This window comes from Aedes albopictus, chromosome 2 (assembly GCF_035046485.1).
Source record: "Aedes albopictus strain Foshan chromosome 2, AalbF5, whole genome shotgun sequence".
Taxonomy (NCBI): domain Eukaryota; kingdom Metazoa; phylum Arthropoda; class Insecta; order Diptera; family Culicidae; genus Aedes; species Aedes albopictus.
Genome location: NC_085137.1, coordinates 517,087,698 through 517,110,464, shown reverse-complemented (window position 1 = coordinate 517,110,464; position 22,767 = coordinate 517,087,698). Strand labels below are relative to the sequence as shown.

Sequence of the window (22,767 nt, the reverse complement as noted above, 5' to 3'; positions counted from 1 at the left end):
ATAGATAGATAGATAGATAGATAGATAGATAGATAGATAGATAGATAGATAGATAGATAGATAGATAGATAGATAGATAGATAGATAGATAGATAGATAGATAGATAGATAGATAGATAGATAGATAGATAGATAGATAGATAGATAGATAGATAGATAGATAGATAGATAGATAGATAGATAGATAGATAGATAGATAGATAGATAGATAGATAGATAGATAGATAGATAGATAGATAGATAGATAGATAGATAGATAGATAGATAGATAGATAGATAGATAGATAGATAGATAGATAGATAGATAGATAGATAGATAGATAGATAGATAGATAGATAGATAGATAGATAGATAGACCAAAACTCTACATAAAACTATCAAATTTTTCGCAAGATTTTTATATAGATATCCACTATCTCCTGGTTAATCACATATGAAAAAAAAATGAAAACATGCATCTTTGTGATAAATTATTTTAAGTATGATTACATACACCTAAGAGTCGCTTTGAAAAACACGACAGGTTTTTTTAAACAAATTTTAAATTGAGTTCTTGGACGATAATGATCAGGTGCACTGCAAAGAGATTTTTTTTCCAAATTGTGCACAGCAAGCCGAAAGGTCTGAAAACCCCTGTCCTAGAGGTAGACTCTGTCTTACAATCATGAATGTTGAGCTGCCAAACGATTGCAGTACATGGTGTAGTCCCTCGAGATTCTGCGATCAAAATGTTTTAACTTAGAAAATTCCGGGAATAATCTCTGAAGTAATCTATAAAAGAACTTGTGGATGCATTCTTCAAGGGGTCTTAGGAAGAATTCGTGGAAGAAACACTAGAGAAATAAACGGAGGAATATCACGAGCACACATTGAAAGTATTACTGAAAGTATATATGAGTCTCAAGAGGAGTTTTAGCAAAATTTCCTGGAAAATGGATGATGATCTACAGGATAATTTATTCAGGTATAAACGAAGAAATTCATTAAAAAAAACATTCCTAGCAAAAAATTTGAGAATCTCACGTTCTGCTAGAAAATCCTAATCCTATCACCACAACATTTTTTCAAGTTTTGAATATCGCACATGAAATGCTGCCATATGAATATTTGCTACAACATTTGCGCCACCTAGTGAGCCAAGCCTATCCAACAAAAGTTAAGTGTGGTGATCACATGAGTTGGAAATTTGATGCCTGCAGACAACTGATTTTGTCCGAGGCATAACCAATCAGTCCAAGGATGCCTTGGATACAACGCCGATGATATTGTTTGTCGTTGCTTTTCAGTGCAATTTACCAGCATGCTTTGATTTGGCCGTTTTTTCGACTTTGATATATACTGACAAGCTGTTGTCGCCGAATGTGTTTGTCCCATATGATGACATATGAGGACAACGTTAACTTAGGCTGAGCATTACGTCAAACGTTATCCAATGACTCTAACAAAAACATCTGCCAGTTTGTTAATGTTTGAAACGGACAACTTGCAAAGCTAACATATGAGGGATCGGTGTCATTTTTCTCCACATTCTTTCTAGTCTGCATAGCTATCGCCGCGTCGTCGCAGCCGTCGTATCCCACATGTGGGAAAACTTCCGTTTGATTATGATACCGTTAAAGCGCAGAGGTGGCGAACAATGATAATTGCATTGCGCACAAAGAATCAACCACTTTTCCACCAACAAGCACCAGCAAGACAAAAACAATGCCCTCGCGGATGGAGAGGCTTGTCGCCATCGTCGCCGTTTGAATCATCTTGCGTGAAACTCTCCAATTTTCACACTGCAAATTTCAAGAACAAAAACCACCCGCGGAATCCACTCTCGGGTGCTGACATAATTACTACGGTACGGTCGAAAGAGGAGAGAACGCGGCGAGACGACCAACCGTCATCATCGTCGCCATGGCAACGTTCGCGCTATTCGCCTACTTTGTGACGTTTCTCATTCAGCGTTTCATATTTCACATGTATTCACTGATATGGGAAAAGACGACGCGTAAGATCATTAACGCGCTGCTCTGCTGAATCCCTTCCATTACGATTATGAAAAGAAACCTTGTTTCATGGTGGGGAGTTCAATACAGGTGTCCCCAAGCTCTCATTAAATAGGTTTGTTTATCTACCATTTTGTCTGCAGTTCACAGAACGACTGACTATTAAATGGATGCCTTTCTCTCATATTATCGTGCTCCTCTATTGGTTTAGAATTGTGGATAAACGCATGCGAGCCCTGCCCCCCTGCCCGTCACTCTGTGGGTGTTCCTTTTAATTGGGTATGGAAATTAAATTGTGCAATTTGTTCAACTCTGGATTGCTAATTAAGTGCGTCATGGACCGATGAGGATGGGGTCGATAGGTTAATCAGAAGCGATTTAGAATGTTTGCATTGCTTCTCAATTGGTTGAAACCAGTAATTTAACCGTTGGTTATGTGGGCTTTAGCCATTTGTGGGATGATGTCATTTGATACATAGCAATCGTTCCTGTCAAACGGGTTAATTACTTCTTGTACACTGAAGGAAATTTCTTATTAAAACTACTTGGTGTTGTTGATTGAAACTATTTTGTACAACAACAAACCCAAATCGAAGCAACCCACAAATCACGCAAGCTGTGAAAATAACAATAAATACAAACGCCAAGCCTACTACGTTGGGAGTACTTGTTGTAAACTCGTAAATGTCATCACCGTCAGTAATATTGATCCGCAAACCAAACGAAAACGACGTGACACTTTGGAGCGGCTTGTTAATTTATATCTTCACATTTTCAATTGGAACTCTCGACGAGCCCCATGTTACACACGATCATCGATGATCGCGGTGATCCTTCATCCACATCAAACAGTCCCAAACGGTACACGACGGATACCGATCCTTTAAATTGTTCAGACTGAAAAGCAGACGACTTCTCTCATGCCGCCATTGTTTCTAGTTTTCCTCCCAGCGCCAGCGTTCGTGTGTTCTTCTGAGCTAATCCACTGGAAAAACTCCAAACGCTGAACAAAGTTGACATTTCAATTCGCCGCTTGCCGGTGCGGTGTCCCGACGACGACGTGGATCACATTTCTTCCAGTCACAGTGTTTGAAGATCACCACGTCCAAGTCTAGCACGATTCTATGCACGCTCGGAATGGTTCACACTCACAGTTGTTCTCGTTGAACAGAAACGGCAAGCCGTTAACAGGCGACACACCTTTCTATGAAGCATTTTCAGCGTGCATTGGAAGCTGCAACCCGCGTCGAACCGGTGTTATTCTGCACATCGAAGTAACCTGTGCCAAGCGGGTCACTTCAAAATGCCACAGAGCACATCGCAGCAAGCGCCGCCGCGTCGATGATGATACCAATCGTTTATACCCATCTCCACAGCACAGGCATGTAACTTTCGTAATCTCTCGGTCACGTCCTCGGGGTAAAACAAATTCTGCAATGGCGGTGACAAATTGCCCAATGGTAAATGCTTTTTTAAGTTCGAAATAATGTATTCTCCCAATTCAGGCGTTATAAACGCATAAAACATTTTAATTAATGAAGGTCCTCATCGCTTTGCTGTGTCAATTGACAGTTACAAAATCGTTGCTGCCCGTCAATCGATTTATTGCGAGGTGAATCTGAAACAAAAACCTGTCGTTTCACACTCGAGTACTCGACACGACAGCCCTGGATATGGAAATTCGCATTCGGACGACATTCCTGATCGATGACAAGTTTTCGCTTCAACGTGCGTGAATCAGTGCGATGAACCACCCGCGCTTCGAACAGGTTTATTTTATCGTCGTTGTTTTTTTAGTCTGATCGTCAAGCTTTATTTTACAAGCAGCTTGCTTGACACACGCCCAGCCTGCTGTGTGGCGTCCGATTTCGAGTTCGTCGCTTCGCCTGCTGCGCATCGATCGCAGCCTGCTCTTCATGCAGTCGTCAGTGTTGTGCATTATTGATCACACACTAATTCATTCATCATTCCGGCCGACCGAGCGGTGCGAGAGCATCCCATCCTCCCCATTAGCATAATTTGATGCTGTTTTTCCGCCAAATTGAGATTCATTTTCTCTTCGCCTCGACTAGTGGTGGTCTCTCATGGGCTCACCAAGGCTCGAACACATTATTGTCGTCAGTCAGTGGGACAGGAAATTGGCAAGATCACCGTTAGTTAATTGAAGCGTCCGCTGGTCGGCCCACCCGTCCGGAATCGAGGCTACACGAATTTAGGGAAAAGAGAGTGCAAACTTACTTTTCACGGTCGGCTCTTGGCCCGGCCTTCGGCCAGTTCCCGTCATCGCATCGGCGAATGCAGGTCAATCCGGTTGGTCCAACAATCAGACGTTTCCCTTCGGCGTAATTGGAGATAATTTGCTGGGAATCGTAGTCAAATGAAAGCGAAAACTCTGTTTCCGAATTGAAATAATTTGGAAAATTTGTTACAAACTCAAATCGGGTTTTATCAATGAGCAAAACAGGTCAAATTTGCACATAAACAACAATTCGTTCATCCACGAGGATCGTAGCAGGCTGTGCGCGCGAGCGGCTACATTTTCAAAACTGCCACTCGTTTTCTTTGCTCCGCGTTGTTTTGAATATGGTCGGCCGAATTGAGAAACAACTAATAGTGCTATGCCTTCCGCAAATTTTACCTCGAATAGTGCTTGCAAATTGGTTGTCGGTGTTCTGTAGGATAATTCGCGATCTTTGTGAAAGTTTGTCTTATTCCCTTCTGGGTGCCGAAGTTTGTCTTCATTTTTGCGTATTTCCGTGTATTTTTTGATGATATTGCTGCCAGATGTCTGGAAGACGCAAATGGAAGTCACAAATTCGTCTCGAGAGTACTGAAATTCGTAAAATGTGATGATTGTGTTCTTGTATATCGTTTTGGTGCCTAAACGTTGATCAAACGTATTCTTTGTACTTAACCTTTCCACTAAAACCACCAAAATTCCCGTGATACCTACGCTTAAGAGGACGGAGAGGTCTCTACATACCTTTCATATGAAGAAGAAGGATCTTCCTTTCCTATCCCACAGTTGTCGCAAGGACGTAGCCAAGACAACATCAGTTTGTAAAGTTGTACACTTTATCAAACCAAAGCAATCTATTTTGCTGCTCGATCATCTCCTGAGCTACTGGGAAATCCTAGAACAACTCTCTGCAAGCAGGCAACAAAGTTCCCCCAAAAACACCATCAATTATTCATGAACGGGTCATGGGTTGGACTGAATCGCAGATTTTTTTAATGAATAAAATTAGTCGCGCCGGTGTCCCCACCGGCAGCCACCCCACGAGATCTAGTAAGCGTAAAAAACCAGGGGGAAGTAAACCACACGCATGCATCCACATTCATTCAAGTAGGCGGGGGCGGGGACAGGTGTGAATTCAATTTTCAAAAGCCTGCTTCGTTTGCTAGATTGGAGCACCCAGCCAGCCAGCCTGCTAGTTTGAGAGGTTATAAATTGCTGCTTCGAATTGCCTTTCTCTCTCCATTACCGCAGCAGATCGGCCCCCAAACCGAACCGGGCGAAGGTAATCGAATCGCGTCGTATGCTAATGTGGAACGAACTACATATACCCAACTCGTACATAGTAGATCGATTCCAATCTAACTAGAACAAGTTTTTTGATTTATTTCTCCGCCGGGCGGGTTTTACTTCCCAACCATACCGCGTCGCCTGCGCTAGTCGTCGCCAATTCATCCATGCGATACTTGTCCTGCGAGTGACGAGCCCACCAATCAATCCGATATATTCCTCGGTGATTGTACACTGAGAAAAAAAAGATGTAAGATATGGAAGCTATAAAAAGTTAGTCGGATTTTTGGTCGAAACGTCGAAATTATTTTTCTATCGCGATGCTATGAAACATATTTGAAATCGTAAACAAAGAACATTAAAATAATATTGCTAATTTAGAGATAAATTTCCGTTTTACGGAAGATTGAAAAAGCTACCGTAGCTGTCAGACTACTGATTTTCACTGAGTTATCATCAAACGGGTCAAAGATGCCTTGGATACGACGCCGATGATCATTGTTTGTTGTTGCTTCTCAGAGCAATTCACATTGCAAGCATAATTTTGCCGTTTTTCTTTTTGAACCTGGGTTGGAACTGGATTGGCGGAAAATGTGTAAACAAACAAACGTCAAACAAACACAAACAAACTTTAGTACAAGCGAAACCGAAGTCGGGTTGGGGTTGAAACTGTGATCTCATCCAGTTCCAACCCAGGTTGGAACTGGATCAAAAAGAAAAACGGCATTTGATTAGACCATATGTTTCAATGATATGATGATTTTCACTGCTGCGGTGGGACTTTAACAGCTGCGGTAGAACTCGGCGGCTACCGCAAAGTGGATTTTTTTTCAAAAAATCCGTAATATGTATTTTTTATTCAGTATGCTTTGGATTTATGCCTAATTATCTCAAGCATTGAATGAATATTAAAAAAAAAATTGCAGATCAATGTGCGGATAGGGACGGGAATGATGATTGCCAACTCATGTTGCCAATAGGCCATTCCCAAGCAGCACACAAGTCACAAAAGGAGTATCGACAGCGCAGGTGTTTGGTTTACAGGAGCTACATTCATGTAATTTTAACTCTAAGGCAGAAAAACTTGAAAATGACTCTTGTCCAACCAAAAACCTGCGCTGTCGACATTTCTTTGTGATTTGTGTGCTGCTTGGGTTGAGTCCTCTGCGCCTGCACAAGGTCATGCGGATGTCGGAGTGTTGTTGGGAAATGTCTATATTTGGCATAGTGGTTCACGCATTGGTGCGTGAATGCCAGAAGTAAAGTGATTGCGTCGAGTGAAGATTACTGTGAAGCAGCACAGTTCGCTTGGTTCGATAACTTGTAGGCGTTTAGTTTAGATTGATTTGATTTAACTTTGCTGTGAAAGTTGAAAGTAAGAGAAACGGCTCTTATTTAATCCATTTTTACTTCTAGCGTTTTCTATGAACATACTTTCATACGTGGAGTATATGTAGGGAAGAGAGTATAGAGAACTAAAATATAAAGATATAAAATAGGAAGAAAGCAACTAGCCAAGGATTTTTTTTTTATCTGTAATAACGAGATTTTTAGCCCTGGGCTAGTTCATCTCGGGACCCACGCTTTACTTCCCTTCCGAAGGAAGAACTCACATTTGGCGAGTTTGTCGGGAGTGGGATTCGATCCCAGGTCCTCGGCGTGATAGTCAAGTGTTCTAAAGCCAAGGATTTGCCACAACCTTCGGCATATTAATCTAAAGCGGTAACCACTAGACGGTGTCGTGTTCGGCCATTTGGCCGAATGCCGTTTGACAGAATTATTATCAAAAGGATTTGGAGGCGTGGGCAAACTCTGGATAACATTCTAGCTACCATTATGATCATTAGAAATATTGCCTTCCTTTTGATCATAGGATATTCTTTCTAGTTTTACCATTAAGGGTTAAGTTGGCGTTGAAACTGAGAATATTTTTGTCAGAGATTTTTCCTTCTTTGGTTCATAGGCTGTTCTTTCGAGTTATACTAATATAGGAAACAGTGACATTCGGCCAAATGACCCGGAACCGATGTTTTGGCGAAGTTCTTTGAAAAAGGTCTGGAGAAGTTTATGACGGAAACGTTAGATATATAGAACGAAATTTTAGTAATTTTTCTATAATTTTTTGGAGGGGTTTCTATGAAAAGTATTGTAGGGTTTACTTTTTTCAATTCTGAAAAAAATGGATAAAGCTGCTTTTTTACAAAATTCCGAGAGATATCTCAAGATTTATTTGAAGAATTTTGCGAAAATTGGATTTCTATTCAACTTTTGAAACTAGAAACCAAAGAAAAGAAATTCAGAATTCCGTGGGAAGTTTCACAAACAATTCATCGCCAAGATTTTACAAACGCTTTCCGATCCGCAGTCAATACTTTAATACCAAGAGCTATTTTGAACTTGGTAGTAATATGAGGTCCGCGAGTAGTTCCTTCCAATTCCACATTCTCAAATTCCTAATGTAAAATGATGTAACATGATTTTTTTAAGAATTGCTTTACTCACCGTTGAGGAGACAACTTATTAGTCTTTCAAAAGATTTACTAAAATTGTCTGAAACTATTTTTTGGTCAGTTGCATGAAATTACTTCTTCTCATTCTGTAGGACTTTTTTTCTGAGAATTCTGTCAGATAAATGAATCAAATGGTTGTCATAAGTTTCATCCTTATTATTTTATTTTGATGGTCATGTTAACCTTCCTAATGCATCACTTTGGGAATAGATCGGTGACGTAGAGTACGGGTAGAAAACCCACGACTTTTTGTGGCATATTCCGACTTTTTTGGGTTGTGATAATTTGTGTCGTCCCCCGTGAGAATTAGTGGGAAAACTCTTGTACGACGAATTTTCCATATAGGCAATCTAGGGGATAATTCCCTTGGAGTTGTCTGGAGTAATTTCCTGAAGAATGTTTCCCAAAAGTAAATCTTAATGTTATTTTGAGAATTATTTGATAAAATAAAAATCGCTGGAGAAAAAAAAAAAACGAAAATTTGGAAAATTCCAGAAATAATTTCCAAAGGACTTCATTAAATAATTTCTTGAGGAATTCATCGAAGAAAAACCTTGTAAAAGAATCTGTGGAAGAATGAACAAAGATAACTCTGGAATACTTTTTCCATCAATCTGTTCATAAAATACAAAATAAAAATATATAGGTTTATGAACAATAAATTGTTAGGGAATTGAGGAACCAACTCTCAAATGTCTTTGAATTATTTTTTTATTGAGTATTTGAAATAATCCAAAAATAATCGCTGGAGACAGAACCAGGTGATTTGTGTAAACATTCTTAAATGAATCTGTGATCGAATTCTAGGTTAGGTCGCGTAGGATTCTGTGGAGTAATTTGCTAAAAAAAATATCTGGAAGAATTCCAGACGGGATCTCTAGAGAAATTCTCCAAACATTATCTGCAGGGAATCTCAAACAAATCTAAAACATCTCTGAGAGAATTATTATTCTCATTAACTGGAGAGATAAGCTCTATAAAAAAAAAGAATTTATGGGAAATTTTTTGATGGTCGAATTTTTGGAATAGGTAATATATTAAGGATTTTTAAGAAAATTTACGATTAACACTTTTAAAATTGATGAAAATTCTGAAAAACCTGGAATGAAATTTGAGATAATATTTGAAAATATTATCTCTAGAGAAAAGAAAGAATTAATTTATAAGAAAGTGCCAGATTGAATCTGTGGAAGAATTTTAATAATTACCACCAGAGGAATGCCTAAAAGATTTTCTTGAAGAATTCCGCGAAAAAAAACTGAATAAATTTGGAAAAGAATCACTGAACGAAGAAATCTCTAGAGTAATTCTCCCAGAAATTTCCTGCATAGAAATATTTAAAGAAATGACGAGACAAAATGTTGGGGAAATTCTTGAGATCTGCAGAGAAATTCTCAAATAAATCTGAACTTAAGAATCTTTGAATAATAGAATGTTCAAAGCAATTCCCAAAAAATTCAGTGGAAGACAAAACCAGGTAATGTGTGTAAAATACTCCAAGAAATATGTTAACGATTCAAAACAAAAATCTAGAATTAGTCCCGTCGGATTCTGTGAAGTAATTTTCTAAAGAATACCTGCAGGAATTCCGACAATTCCTCTAAGGATAACTCAAATTATTTCACCACGGATTCTTTAGAAAATTTATTCTCAAGATTTTTTTTTCGGAAATTCCATAAGTATCTCAACAGCTTTTTCTTGGGATCTTGCAGACGTTTATTTATGCGTAACTGTAGGTATTTCTACAGGATGTTTTTTTTTCAGAAATTCACCCACAGATTTCTCCAGGAGTACTTCGAGAAAATCCTTCAAGAAGTTTATTACGAGGTTTACGTCACGAATTTTCCTATCAATTCCTTAAAACATCATTTCTAGGTCTTTGGTGTAAGTCCTTGTTGGGCTTCCAGAAAAGTTTCTCCTGGAAGATTACAAGAAATCTACCTTAATTTCTTCTACAATTTTGCTGGCTTTCTTCAGATTCTTTCAAGAGATTCATTAAAAAGTATTTCCTAAGATTTCTACAGTGATACAACTGAAGATTTTTCCTGTGAGGAGTTTTTTTTATCTCCAGAGAATTTTTTAGAATGTTAGTGATTTATTCAGGGATTTCAACAAGAGATTTCTTCAAAAGTTCTTCCATGGAGTTTTTTAGAAACTTCTCTCAAATTTTCTTTACGAATTCTACAGGGACTTGTTCGAAAATTCTTCCCGGGATTTCTCTAAGACTTTCTCCAGTTATTTCTGCAGAAATTCCGAGAAGGATATTTGTTTAGAAATGACTCTCGCGGTTTCATCAGAAACATGTCGTGTGATGTTTAGATATTGCTCCAAAGGTTTTTTAAATGTTCTTCCAGAAATTGCACAAAAATACTAAAGAATTCTTTTAGAAACCCCTGATGGAAGTTTTAGAAAATTCCTGGAGGACTGTTTCAAGAAATCCTTTTAAAACTCCTGGAAAACTCCTAGAAGAAATTTTTAAATTTTTAATTTTTTTTTTCTGACGCAATTTTTGGATGAATGCCTGGGGTCTCCAGTTAGCCTAGCGGTTAAGGCTATGGATCGCCAATCCGGAGACGGCGGGTTTGATTCCCGTTCCAGTCGGGAAAATTTTCTCGACTCCCTGGGCATAGTGTATCATTGTAATTTGCCTCACAAGATACAAATTCTTGCAATGGCAGGCAAAGAAAGCCCTCCAATTAATAACTGTGGAAGTGCTCGAAGAACACTAAGTCAGGCCAAGTTCCAGTGGGAACGTAGAGCCATACAGAAGAAGAAGAAGCCTGGGGTAAAATGTAGGATAGTGCCTCAAGTAACACCTTCAGATAGCTCCTATTTTCTCAGAAAAAAACATAAGACATTTCTGGAGTAACTCTGCAAATAATTCCAAGAGAAAACAAATCTGGAAGGATTCCTAAAATGTCCGTAGAGAAGTTTCTGGAAGAATCTCTTTAAACATATCTGCACAAATCACAGGTAAAGGTTCTGGGGAAATTTTTGATAAAACACTCAATAAATTTCTAGATGGAAGCTTTTCTGAAGGAATACTTGCAAGCACTCCAAAAGATACCTCTGAAGCAATTCTTAGAAAAATGTCTTATACAATTTCTGAAAAAAATTACAGGAATTGTTGTGAGAATCTTTGAGAAAAAAATCTGAAAGAATCCCTGAACGAAGGTCTGAATGAATCCAAAGCAATGCCTGGAGGAATACCCGAAGGATCTCCCGAAAGGAGAAACACCTAAAGGAACTTGCAAAAGAATTGCTTGCGGAATTCCTAGAGAAATTTCCAAAAAAATTCCCGAGAAAATCGTAGAATAAATGAAGTAATACTTGAAAGAACCTCTGAAGAAATTTAAGCAATAATTAAAAAAAAAAACCAAACTTTTAAAGAAAAATCCTAGAGGATTTTCTGAAAGAATCTTTGTTAAAAGATTGTTCCTAAAATAGCACTTTTTTGCTAGCTTAGAGATTTTTTTTGGGGAAATTCCTGGAGATATTCCAAGAATTTCTAGGCAAATTGAGAAATCCCAAAGAAAAACTCCCAGAAAAAAAAAATCAGACAACGTTTTCGAGACATTCGACACTGATTCTTCATTAGGGCCTAACTGACATTTTCGATTTCTCTTCATGGATCCTCTCTTTGTGTTATAACAGAATGTGTATTGAGTTTTCCCAAAAAAAATTTGATTGAAATGCGAAGGAGATTACTACATCTTGCTATAGAAACAAAAAAAAATAATGATTTTGTTCGTTTTGATCAAGTTATTAACGAAAGAGAGAGTCGATGAAGAGAAATCGATCAAGTCAGTTAGGCTCTTATGAAAAATCATTGTCGCATTCCTTCAGAAATATTTGAAGAAATACAAGCATGAACCTAAGGAATTCCAGGAGGAATTTTGTATGGTATTTCTGAGGAAACTTGTGAATCATTTTAAAAATAAATCTTTTGAGAAACTCCTGAAGAAGTTTGCAGGAAAATTTCTGGGGAAATTCCTGAAAGAATCTTTGGGGGAATCCCTGTAGAAATTTTTAAACAAATGCAGGGATACATTCTGAAGGGGCACTAAGTGGAATCTTTGGAGGAATTCCTGCTAAAAGCATTCTAAGAAATTTTGCAAGAATCCTTATTTTGTTTTTTGTTTTGTTTAAAAAATCCTGAAAAAACAATCCCAAAACAATTTCTGGCGGTGTCCCTGGAGCTGGAGGTAGGGAGTATTTTCTAGAAATTATATGACAAATTCTTGCTAAAATTATATAAATACAGAAAAATTTTGTGAAATAATAGTGCATGGAGCTAAAGGAACCTCTGGAGAGATTCGAGCGATAATTTTGGAAAAGTTTCTGGAAAATTTTCTAAATTTCTAAAAGAAAACCCTATAGGAATTTCTGAAAGAATCATTGTGAAAATATTGCTTCTGGAATTGTACCTTTTGAAAAGACGGTTGGAAGAATTCCTGCAGAAACCCCTAGAGATATTCCAAGAATATCTTGACAATTTTTTAGAAGAATTTAAAGAGAAATCCTAAAGAAAAGCTCTTAGAAAAAATCAAACTACGTTTTTAGGAGGAACTCCTTCAGGAATATTCGAAGAAATACATGAAGAAATACAATCATGAACTTATGTAGCAATGCTTGAAGAATTTTCCTATAGAATCGCTTAAGGAATACCAGAAAGAATTTAGGAATGTATTTCTGAGGAAACCCGTGGACCATTTTCAAGACGAATGTTTCGAGAAATTTCTTGAGAAACTCCTGAATGTTTTAAACAAATGCATAGGCTGGGCAAGGATACATTCTGAACTTCAGAATATGAAGGGACACTACGAGGACAAACGTTCCAGAAAAGTTTGATAAATCCTAAAGGAATCACAAAAGGGATTTCTGGCGGTGTTCCTGGAGGTAATCCTGGAGTATTTTCTTGAAATTTTGTGAGCAATTCTTGCCAAACTTATATAAGGATTTCGAACAAGAATGTCCTTTTTGCGATAATTACAGTAACATTTTGTGAAATAATAGTGCATGGAAGGGTTCTCGGGAACAATTCTTTATTAGGCATGAAGCATGATAGTAAAATCATTTCCATGGGGGCGGAAACCTTGAGAAATCAGCTCAAATTTTACCATGTGACATGTCTACACTTTGATGTCCGTGCTGGGGAATAGTTAGCATGCCCTGAGGAACTAATTTATAAATCCATCATATATCCTAGAATTGCTTTTACACATGTTTTCAATTATATAAAAATACAAATTTGGTTTGTTTACATTTTTCTGTCAAAACTAAATCTAATCTCTGAATGAGTGTAATCAGTTTTATACCTTTTAATTTGCGCCCTATTTTGCTTATCCTTTGACAGATATGCGTATTTCGATAACCATGACTGTGTGGATAACTGACACTGAGGAAGATTACAAGAGGTAGTCGAAATACGCGTATCTGTCAGAGGATAAGCGAAATAGGGTGGAATTAAGATACAAAACTGATTACACTCATTCGAAGAGGGTGTTCTGGTTAGAGGGTTCGAAAAGTCGGTATAATATAAATTTAATCGTTAGTTACGTAACAATGCTTATGGGAATATTCCTTTTGAAACTACTGAATGGGACACAATCAGTGAAGTACTAGATTGAGAGTAGTGAACTGGATTTTTGTATGGTGAGATGATCAAATCTCATCGAATTTCTTGCAACTTCAACAATACAGTTACGCAAACTTTTGCTCAAACAGTATCAAATTAGGCAAAAAACTATAATACCCACGCTGTTTGCACCATTTAATTGCAGAAATGGATCTGCTTTCAATCTAGTACTTCACTGATGGCGTCCTATTGAACCGGAGCTTATCCTGACAAGTTTATTAAAGCAAGCTTGAAAGCTCTCCAGATATTTCGAGTGCAATTGACTCTTACTACGCTCGCTCCAATACTTTTAGAAAGAAGAAGATTTCTTCTGGTTGGAATCAAAATTGCTAACGTGGAAAGGTGTAAATTTCGAAAGCAGTTTCGGCCTCTATTTAATAAGAATCCTCCAAAAAAGTTTTGGAAAGATTGTTTATACAACTTTGGTTGTGACTGTCTCATACAAAATCTTATGAAAATTTCTAAAAAAAATCTAAAAGAGTTATTTTTTTCGGGAATTTAAGGAAAAAAATGCAAGATTTTTTTTTAAATACCATCTACCCCCGTTGGTTTGAACGACACCTCATGCAAACCAAAGGGATTCATTTTTAATTTGAACTTCTAGTAACCTGATTTGCTGTTTTGTTTTGATTTTGCGTTCCGTTTCACTCCGTTCCATGGGAAGAATGACGTTTGGACCATTTTTAGTTTGAACGATGTACAGATTAGCGGGGGTCAAATTAAAAAGTATTCAGATTAGATGAGATCAAACCAACGGGTGTAGACGGTATTGAAATTAATTTAAAAAAATATGTATCCTCACAGCATCTATCAAGTAAATCGGCATTGATTTTCCTTCAGTGCATCACCTACACGACGCTTTGTGTGTTCTCTCGCTCCCAAGCTGCGCACCGTTATTGAAATGTGCGATTTAGGAGTTGCACGATCGACGCGCAAAGCCTTTTGTTCCTGCTCCTCGATTCTTTCGTTTGGAGGGCCAACCACGAGGCCTATACCTAGTAGGTGACAGATTATTCGCAAACTGTCAATGGATGGATTGGATTGGCAGAGTTTGAGCATGAGCTTGAGGAAGCTGACAATGCAGTTCGAAACGAAACTCACTCGGTTGTCGTCTCGATTCTTCTGAGGGCGCACCTTGATTTAAATTTTAGATTCGTCGCCTACTGCGCCCGTTTCGACTCGTCGTGGTGGAGTTGCCTACTTACTTGGGGGATCGAAGTTGACAGTTAGGTTTCGGAACGGAACGGTTCTGCTGCGGATATTTATATCCTTTTATGAAAGGCGGTGACCCCTTTTTCCAATTCAATGCTTCAATCAACTCCGCGTCCGCGAGAGAGCGAGAACCATTGTACCTTCATACAGCGTGAAGGTCTACCTCCCAGTTTGCTCCGAAATTGTCGGAATGATGGTTTATCGAATATTAAGATATGGAAATGTCTTGCGTGACCAACCTCAATGCAGACGACGGGAGCAGCGACGAGAGTTACTTTCACCGAAAGACCTTAACCTCTCGGTCTCGATATATCGATTGGCACCCTCCTCCTCCGAATTGGAATCGGATTAAGCGAAAACCGCTAATTATCCGTCACCTTGGTTCGTTTGAAACCTCGCTGACTGAAGTTTTTATGACCCAACCTCAAAGGCGTACACACTTGAATATTCTTCGGTCGTAAACTGCGCATCCAGTTGGCCGTGATATTTTCGCGTACGCGAAGATGACAGCTGGTTGGATAGGGCAAGGATCGCAGCAGCCTTGCAATTAGATAAATTTTACGGCGTTGCTTGCCACCTTGGAAGATTGTGTTTGAGGATGTGTTGAGCAGAGGTTCCACCCTGAGGCAATACAGTAAACAGTGGGTTTCTTAATACATACTACGGATTGACATATCTGCTATATACTAAATCAGTATTCATTGGTTGAAATTTCAATAACTTTCCAGTAAATTCTTAAATTACGTTTACGAGAATTCGTACGTTTTTATCGATTCTAATCTTATTTTTTTCTTCTCTATTTCAGGGTAAAAGAACTCACTAGTTTAATTCGAATATTGATAAATGTCGAACGGTTTCACCGCTGGTAAGTATTTGAAGAAAAAATGTTTCTGTTTTACAAATTTTTCAACTTTAGTTTAATTTATTTATTCTGATTGCTTTCTGACTTTTAAGTGATGTCGAATTCTTTTCTTCAAATCTTATGTTATTTTTCAGAACTCTGGAACTGTTTCCAATCATAAACGTTTTGAAAAACTGTTATTTCATAATTTTACGGGCAAATCAATTCAATTATATGTGTCCTTCCCCTTTAATAGTTCCTACTGTAACATCCTCTTTCAGTAAAGTCTGTTTCTTCTCATTTTTTCAATTCCCTGTGGTGGTCCTTATCTGTTTAGGAGATTTCCCCTCTAATCTTTATTCATTTCGACAAATTCAACCTTAGGGAGAGGCAAAACGTAAACTCTTGGGGGGCACGATTAACGCGATAAAAATCTTCGACGAACAACATTTGCCAACGCTGTTCCACCTAATTGGCTCATCCCGGCTTAAACCGTGTTCCCAGCCGCCGCGCCTTTATCAGCCGTCATCGTCGTAAAAATGTTGGTCAATCACGAAACGGAACGAAGTTTTCCCATCGAGACACAACGCCCCTTCGTCATATATTGCACTTTCACTGTCATTTATGACCATCCATCCGCACACCCCTCTGCCGGTAGCCCTTCGCGATAGTGGCGCCGCTCAGTAGTAACATCAGGCCATAAAAGCCACCTCGAATCCATTTTCGATTTGCCTGCATGGCGCGCGGCACGGTGTTGAACTCTCACCCCTCCGTTGGTTGTTCCTCACGCAGCAGCTAGTAGGCGAAACCGGCGAAACGTCAATCAACTCGATTCCCCAGTTAGTTGTCTGTCATAGAGGGAAGACTGAAACAACACCCCGGACGGGCCGCTCGCTATCAAAGCAACCCGATAGCCGGCCAGGCGTCCGTCACACCACTGTTATTGCTTGCCTACTGCGACGAAATGAAAGTGTAAATTTTCACAGCTTGCTGTGATAACCCTACCGTATAGGGTTAGTGAAAAATGTGTTTGGAGAGTGAAAAATGGTCAAACATACAGAGAAAGAAAAGAAAACAAAACAATGTGTTTGCTGTGATCGACTCGCGGGAAAAGTACAGTGTGTTTGGCTCGATGCGATAATGATTCCTGAAGGAAATAAGTAGATGATTTACTTCGGTGTCCCGATACATGTGCTCGTTGTTTGGGGGAACGAGAAGAAACGGCCATAGTAGTCGAAAAGACAACTGGCTGACACGTGGTGACATATTGACGTTGTTTCAGAGAGCAAGTAAGGGGCTGAGGATTGCGGACTGAAATTTGACAGCAGCCAGGCTGCTACCAAACCTCCAAAATGATCAGAGTGTGCCTGGATACAAGTTTGGTTTGCTTAGTCACGCTAAAACAAGTGAAACATTTAATGACACACAAACTTTCCGTCAGCTACGAAAACGTTTGAAACGTTTTATCTGTGAGAAAATTATGTATGTGAAACTTGCCTAAAATTTGTAAATTATTCTTTCAAGCCCATAATGACAAAGTCAGCTGAATATACGTTTTATTGTAGCTTTTGCTGTAATCGATATGTTTGAGCCTTGGTTTAAACGTTGTGTGAAGTAGTTTATGCGTGTACTTCGAAATTGATCTCCATAGAGATAAGCAACTTTACAACGGGGAGCACTGGAAGAAAGAGTACGTGCTCAAATTGAATGACCAAAAAAGTTGAGTCCGCATTCCTCAGGTAAGGGGTAGTAAAGAATTAGCAATTTTCTGTCATTCGTTTGATCGTGGTTTCTTGAATCTTACAGAACGTTATCATTAGAAACTGTAACTTAATAAGGGTTTAAAAAAGTATCAAAATTTCATCTTTATTCAGCATTTTGTTCGCCAGGATTCCTTCTGCATGGTCACCTATTACACGGATTCCTATTACACGGCAGACGTGTTGTAGGAAACTCAAAGCCTAATTGGGGGAATGGGCGACTATCTCAAGGGTATTTCAAGATAGCGCAATACTTTCTTCGGCAAAGTTATACTACCAGGCTACTAGGATAGATCCATCATACAACGGCAACTAACGTCCAATTAGTTTTTGACAGGGATGAAAACACTCACTTGTACTCAGATACACTCATTTGCTACACTTTCAGCTCAGAAGCCTGCAATCAAAAAACAATTTATGAAGGAGTTTTACTTTGTAGTTTTATCTAAAAGTTTGTCGAACAATGTAAGGGTCGTACATGTATACCAAAATAGTAGCAGAGCTATGAATGCGACTCTCAACGGAGTGAGCATAATTTGCATTCATCGTGGGGAGAGTCGCCTTCATTGCTCTCTAACGGCTTGAATATGCGTTTGTCACTTTTACTCTATTCGGCGTTTACTTTAAGATTAAACTGCAAGGTGAAAGTCCTCAATACACTGTTTTTTTATTGCAGGCTTCTGAGATGAGAGATTAGTAAATGGGTGTATCTGAGTACAAGTGAGTGTTCTGATCCCTGGTTGATGGTGCGACCGATAGAGGTGCTATGCAGAAGTAATTGCGAGGTACACTCACCAGTAGAAGCACTAGTAAGTTATCACATGCGATATCTCAAGAACTAGTTTATTTGGAATAATGCTGTCTTCGGAAAAGTTGTTCAGTAGGTTCAGAAAAATCGGATGATTTTCCTATCAGTTGGTAACTTCACCGCTAGGTGGCGCTAGTTGTTAAGCGAAGTTTTGAACTGCTATATCTCGGGATCCAAAGCAAGTAGGGATGTGTCGTCTTCGGCAAAGTTCTTCAGAAAGTCAAAAGCAATCTGGCTATGCGCCAATTAGTTGGTGTTCCATTTCATGAATTAGAACCCTACAACTCTCATTTACGACCAAGATTGGATACATAATAGTATACTTTCTGGAGCTTCTGAATGAGATATCCAATACTAAACGAGATGTTTTTTTCTCAAGAGCAATGATTGGAAACATTCCCTAATTTCCGAAGAAATTCTGGAATAAATTCCTGGAAGGATGTATTCTTCCAAAAGAAATCCCTAGAGAAATCCTTGAAGAAATCTCAGAAAGTAATCCTTAGAGGAATTTTCGGAAGAAGCCCAGCAGGCATCCCTATAGGAATTCCAAGATAAATTTCAGGAGAAATCTAGTAAGAAATCCCATTGGAATTCCTTCAGGAATGCCTGATGGGTTTCTGCTAGATATTTCTGCTAGGATTTCTTCTCCTTGGATTTCTCCAAGAATTTCTTTAGAAATAGCTCCGTTGACTTCTTTAGGGATTTCTGCAAGGATTCCTCTCGGAACATCTCCGCAAGTTCTTGCTGAGAGTCCTTTAGGAACTTGTTCCAAAATTTCTCCACGCACTCTTGCTGGGATTTCTCAAGCATTTCCAGATGGTATTTCTGCAGTTATTGTTCTTGAGAATGTTCCGGGAACTCCTGGAATACGCCCAGCAGGAATTGCTTGTGGAATCCCAGAAAGACTTCTTGAAGTATTCCCGCCACGAATGCATGGAGAAATCTCAGCAGCATTCCAGGAACAATTTCAAGGGAAATTTTTATAGAAATCTGCAGAGGTATACGAAGAGAAATTCCTGGAAGAATCCCATGAGATATTCTGAAGAAATCCATGGGAAAATCTCTGGAGAAATCCGTAGAGAAGTTACAGCAGCGATTGCAGGATGAATCTCATCAAGAGGAATCCCAGTAAGAATTTCCAGATGTCATCCAAGTTTAAAAAGATTCCTGGAGAAATTTTTGGGAAAATCCCTGGAGGAACTACATGTTCAAGTATCCCAAAGTTCGGATAAGAGGGTCCTTTATGAGCTTCAATTTTAAGTAATTTCGGACCTTGAAAGTTCACGTAAGGAAGCTGGATAGCCTTCTAAGCAGCTTCTGATGAAACTTTCTCAAAATGAAAGAAAAAAAACAAAAATGTACTTTTCATATTCACCACGGTCTCTGTTGTTCACTTGTATGTATTTGACCAAACTTACTTTACATGACACACTCCTATGCAGATTTCAACCGGGTCCTCCTGCGTTATGTCCTGCTGTCGTACCGCTGAGGACTTTTAATATGACTAATATACCTGCGCTACTTTGTCGTAATTGGCCATTCTCTAAGTTTTCTTCCATAAATGCTAGGTCACGACTAGATCATTATGTACCAGATTTATCACATTTTTTTTTATTTCATCAGGTATATATCTGAAGACGTTGAAAACTGGAATGTCGCTTACATCACTTTGCAGAATTACGGCAGTACTGCACAAGTATGCGATCCTAGCTGTCGCTAGAGTATTGATTCAAGTCAGATTTCACCTGCTGTGTTCTTCATCTCAATTGCGGTGTTGCGGTATAGTATAGGTCTCTCACGCAGCAGATACTGGTTCAAATCCGGTCGGCGTCATATTTTGTTTTCATTAATTCATTGATTTAGTACCTTGAGATTTAAATAAAAAGAAAATCGCGTTAAGTACTGTTCCTTTGAATTCCACTAAGAATTTGCATCCTTTGACCCGAGCAGAAGAGAATAACAACAGCATAACAAAATGCGTTATTTTGGCAAAATAACTGCATAATGGAATTAGTTATTTTTATGTTATTAATATAACATATTGAGCTATAAACATGTCTGTCATAAGCGGCAAAATAACAAATCACATAACAAACATTTGTTCCTGGAAAATCAATTTAATAACATGTTTTGTTAGTGTCAATAACAACTTAATAACAGTGAATTTGGGAAATATTTCAATAACAAATTTTGATATTAAAGAGTTATTGATAACATTCCGAAAGCAAAATTAGTTATGATATCAAACAATCACACATGCTGTTGAATAGGATGCTAAAGTGGAGGCGATATGCGTACGCTTTACCCGTGATTAAATGAAAGCATGTACGCATATGTCCTCCACATTAGCATCCTATTCTACATCATATATGACTTCGTGTTGGCTGAGAATGCTATACATATTTAGACCAGCATGTGAGAATGGCGGAACAATCATTGCGAACTTCAGTTTCTGTCTTCCCTCAGAGACGTATTTTCAACTATTCATGTAATCTTTTACCACAAATAGGTAGATCCGACTTCATCCTCTGGAACGACAGGGAAAACATGTGAAAATGCAAAATATTTCTGAAAAATCCCATTCAAAACCATCTACAATTTTGGATTCAGCTGTCTGTATTAGCTTCGTTAAAACAAGTTTACTGAATAAGTTTGACATTTTTATCATTGAAATTCTCATGTCAAAGGCGGAATCTGGAACATCCCTTTCAAACCTCACCTTCAATGTCGTCTGCTATGTTCTCGTTTTGATGTATGTAGGGTGCTGCGCCGCTTGGGCAGTGGCAGATATTTTGGGAAATTTTCAGCTACAACTCAGTCAATTTCAAACCTCACGGCGCCCAGCAGGGACTTGGTTTTGTACACATTACAGCACCTCCATGTCACGTAATATATCACACCTCTTATCAAATGTGATACCGTAAGCATAACTCGCGAAATACTGTAAATAACGTTGTTGAATGACGTAGGATTTATTTCAAAACATGTTTTAGTTTTGATTTCAATAATACAATAATAACCAAACTTGTTCCACAACAAAATGTAATATTGAAATGTTATTTAATGGCTGTATACCAATAGCTTGGTCATAACAAAATAAGATTGTCTAACAAAACATGTTATGGAAACGTAATGCCTTTATAATACAATAATAACAAAACGAGATATAAAAACAGGTTTTGTAATTTCGTAGTTATTAATTTGATATTCCCCTCTGCTCGGGGACAGATACGTATTTCGACCTCAACTGTAAGGTCGTCTTCAGTGTCTTGTACTTGACTCAACTCGACCTTGAAATTTTTTTTTTCATAAAAATATTGTTAAAATCCTGAAATAAACTTCAAAGATCTTTTAAGTTCCAATAAAGTTTCGAGCTTTTATGCTGCTTAATATGCTAGCAATGAGCATTGCTGAAACTAATGTGCGAAGTTGGCCTTTTAAGCAGCCAGTAAGTTTTATTCTAAACTTGAAATGAACTTCGCGGAACTTGAAAGTGCATTTTGTCAAGAAAGCCAAACTTTTGGTCTCTTGGGTGAGGAATTCCTAAAGCATACCAAGCAGACGTTTTTGAGGAAAACCCAAGAAAAATTTTTGAAGTCATTATTTCCAAAATCCCTGTATCATCATACAAAATCATAGAACAAACTTCTGCAGGAATACAAGTAGGCATTCTTAGAGGAATTCCTGAAAGAACTCTTGAAGAAATCTACTGGAAATGCTAAAATGAACTCTTGGAGAAATCCTTTAAGAAATCTTTAGAGAAATTATTTTGGAAATCATACACAAATACCTGATGGGATTTTGCGAAAAAACTTTCGGAGATTACACCAGAGGTTTTTACTACGATTCCCATACCAATCTTTTCTGTAATTTCTATAAGATTCTTTCAGATATTCCTTCCAAGAATATGAAGTCTTGCTGGGATTTCTCAAACAATTTTAGCTGTGATTTCTTCAGTAATTGCTCTAAGGATTTCTTCAAGTATTCCTGGAGGATTCCCAGCAGGAATTTCTTGAGAATCCCAGCATGACTGCCTGCTGGATTCCACCAGAAATTCCATAATAAACCCCGCAATCCCAGCAAGAAGTCCGGAAGGAATCTCAAGTGGATGTCCAGCGGGAACGACTGGGTAAATTCTAGGAAAAAAAAATCTGAGGGGATTCTTTTAGAAATACAAAAGGGAATTTTGAAGAAATATCTGAAGAAATCCCAGTATAAATTTTTGTAGGAATCTCAGCAGTAACTGCATATAGGGTATTCCAATAATGATTTCTGCAGAAATCTTAGGTTCCATCCAGGAATATCTACAAAATTCCTCTAGCGCATGCTCTAGCGATTTCTCCAAGAACGCACAAAATTCAAACAAAAAATTAACAAAAAAAAAACATTTTAAGGGATCGTCTATATGACACATAAGTTATAAGCTTATTCGGCAAACTTCCTGTGTGGTACTGAATCTGCATTGTTATCCGACTAG

The 22,767-nt window shown here is 38.3% G+C and overlaps 1 long non-coding RNA gene across 1 annotated transcript in view; it reads left to right on the top strand.

Annotated features, from left to right (window-relative positions):
• Positions 1-261: 261 nt before the first annotated feature.
• Positions 262-22,767, top strand: part of LOC134288755 (uncharacterized) — a 282,827-nt gene continuing 260,321 nt past the window's right edge. The window contains exon 1 of the long non-coding RNA XR_009998128.1: positions 262-15,746. This is a non-coding gene — a long non-coding RNA (uncharacterized LOC134288755). The remainder of the gene's footprint in view (positions 15,747-22,767) is intronic.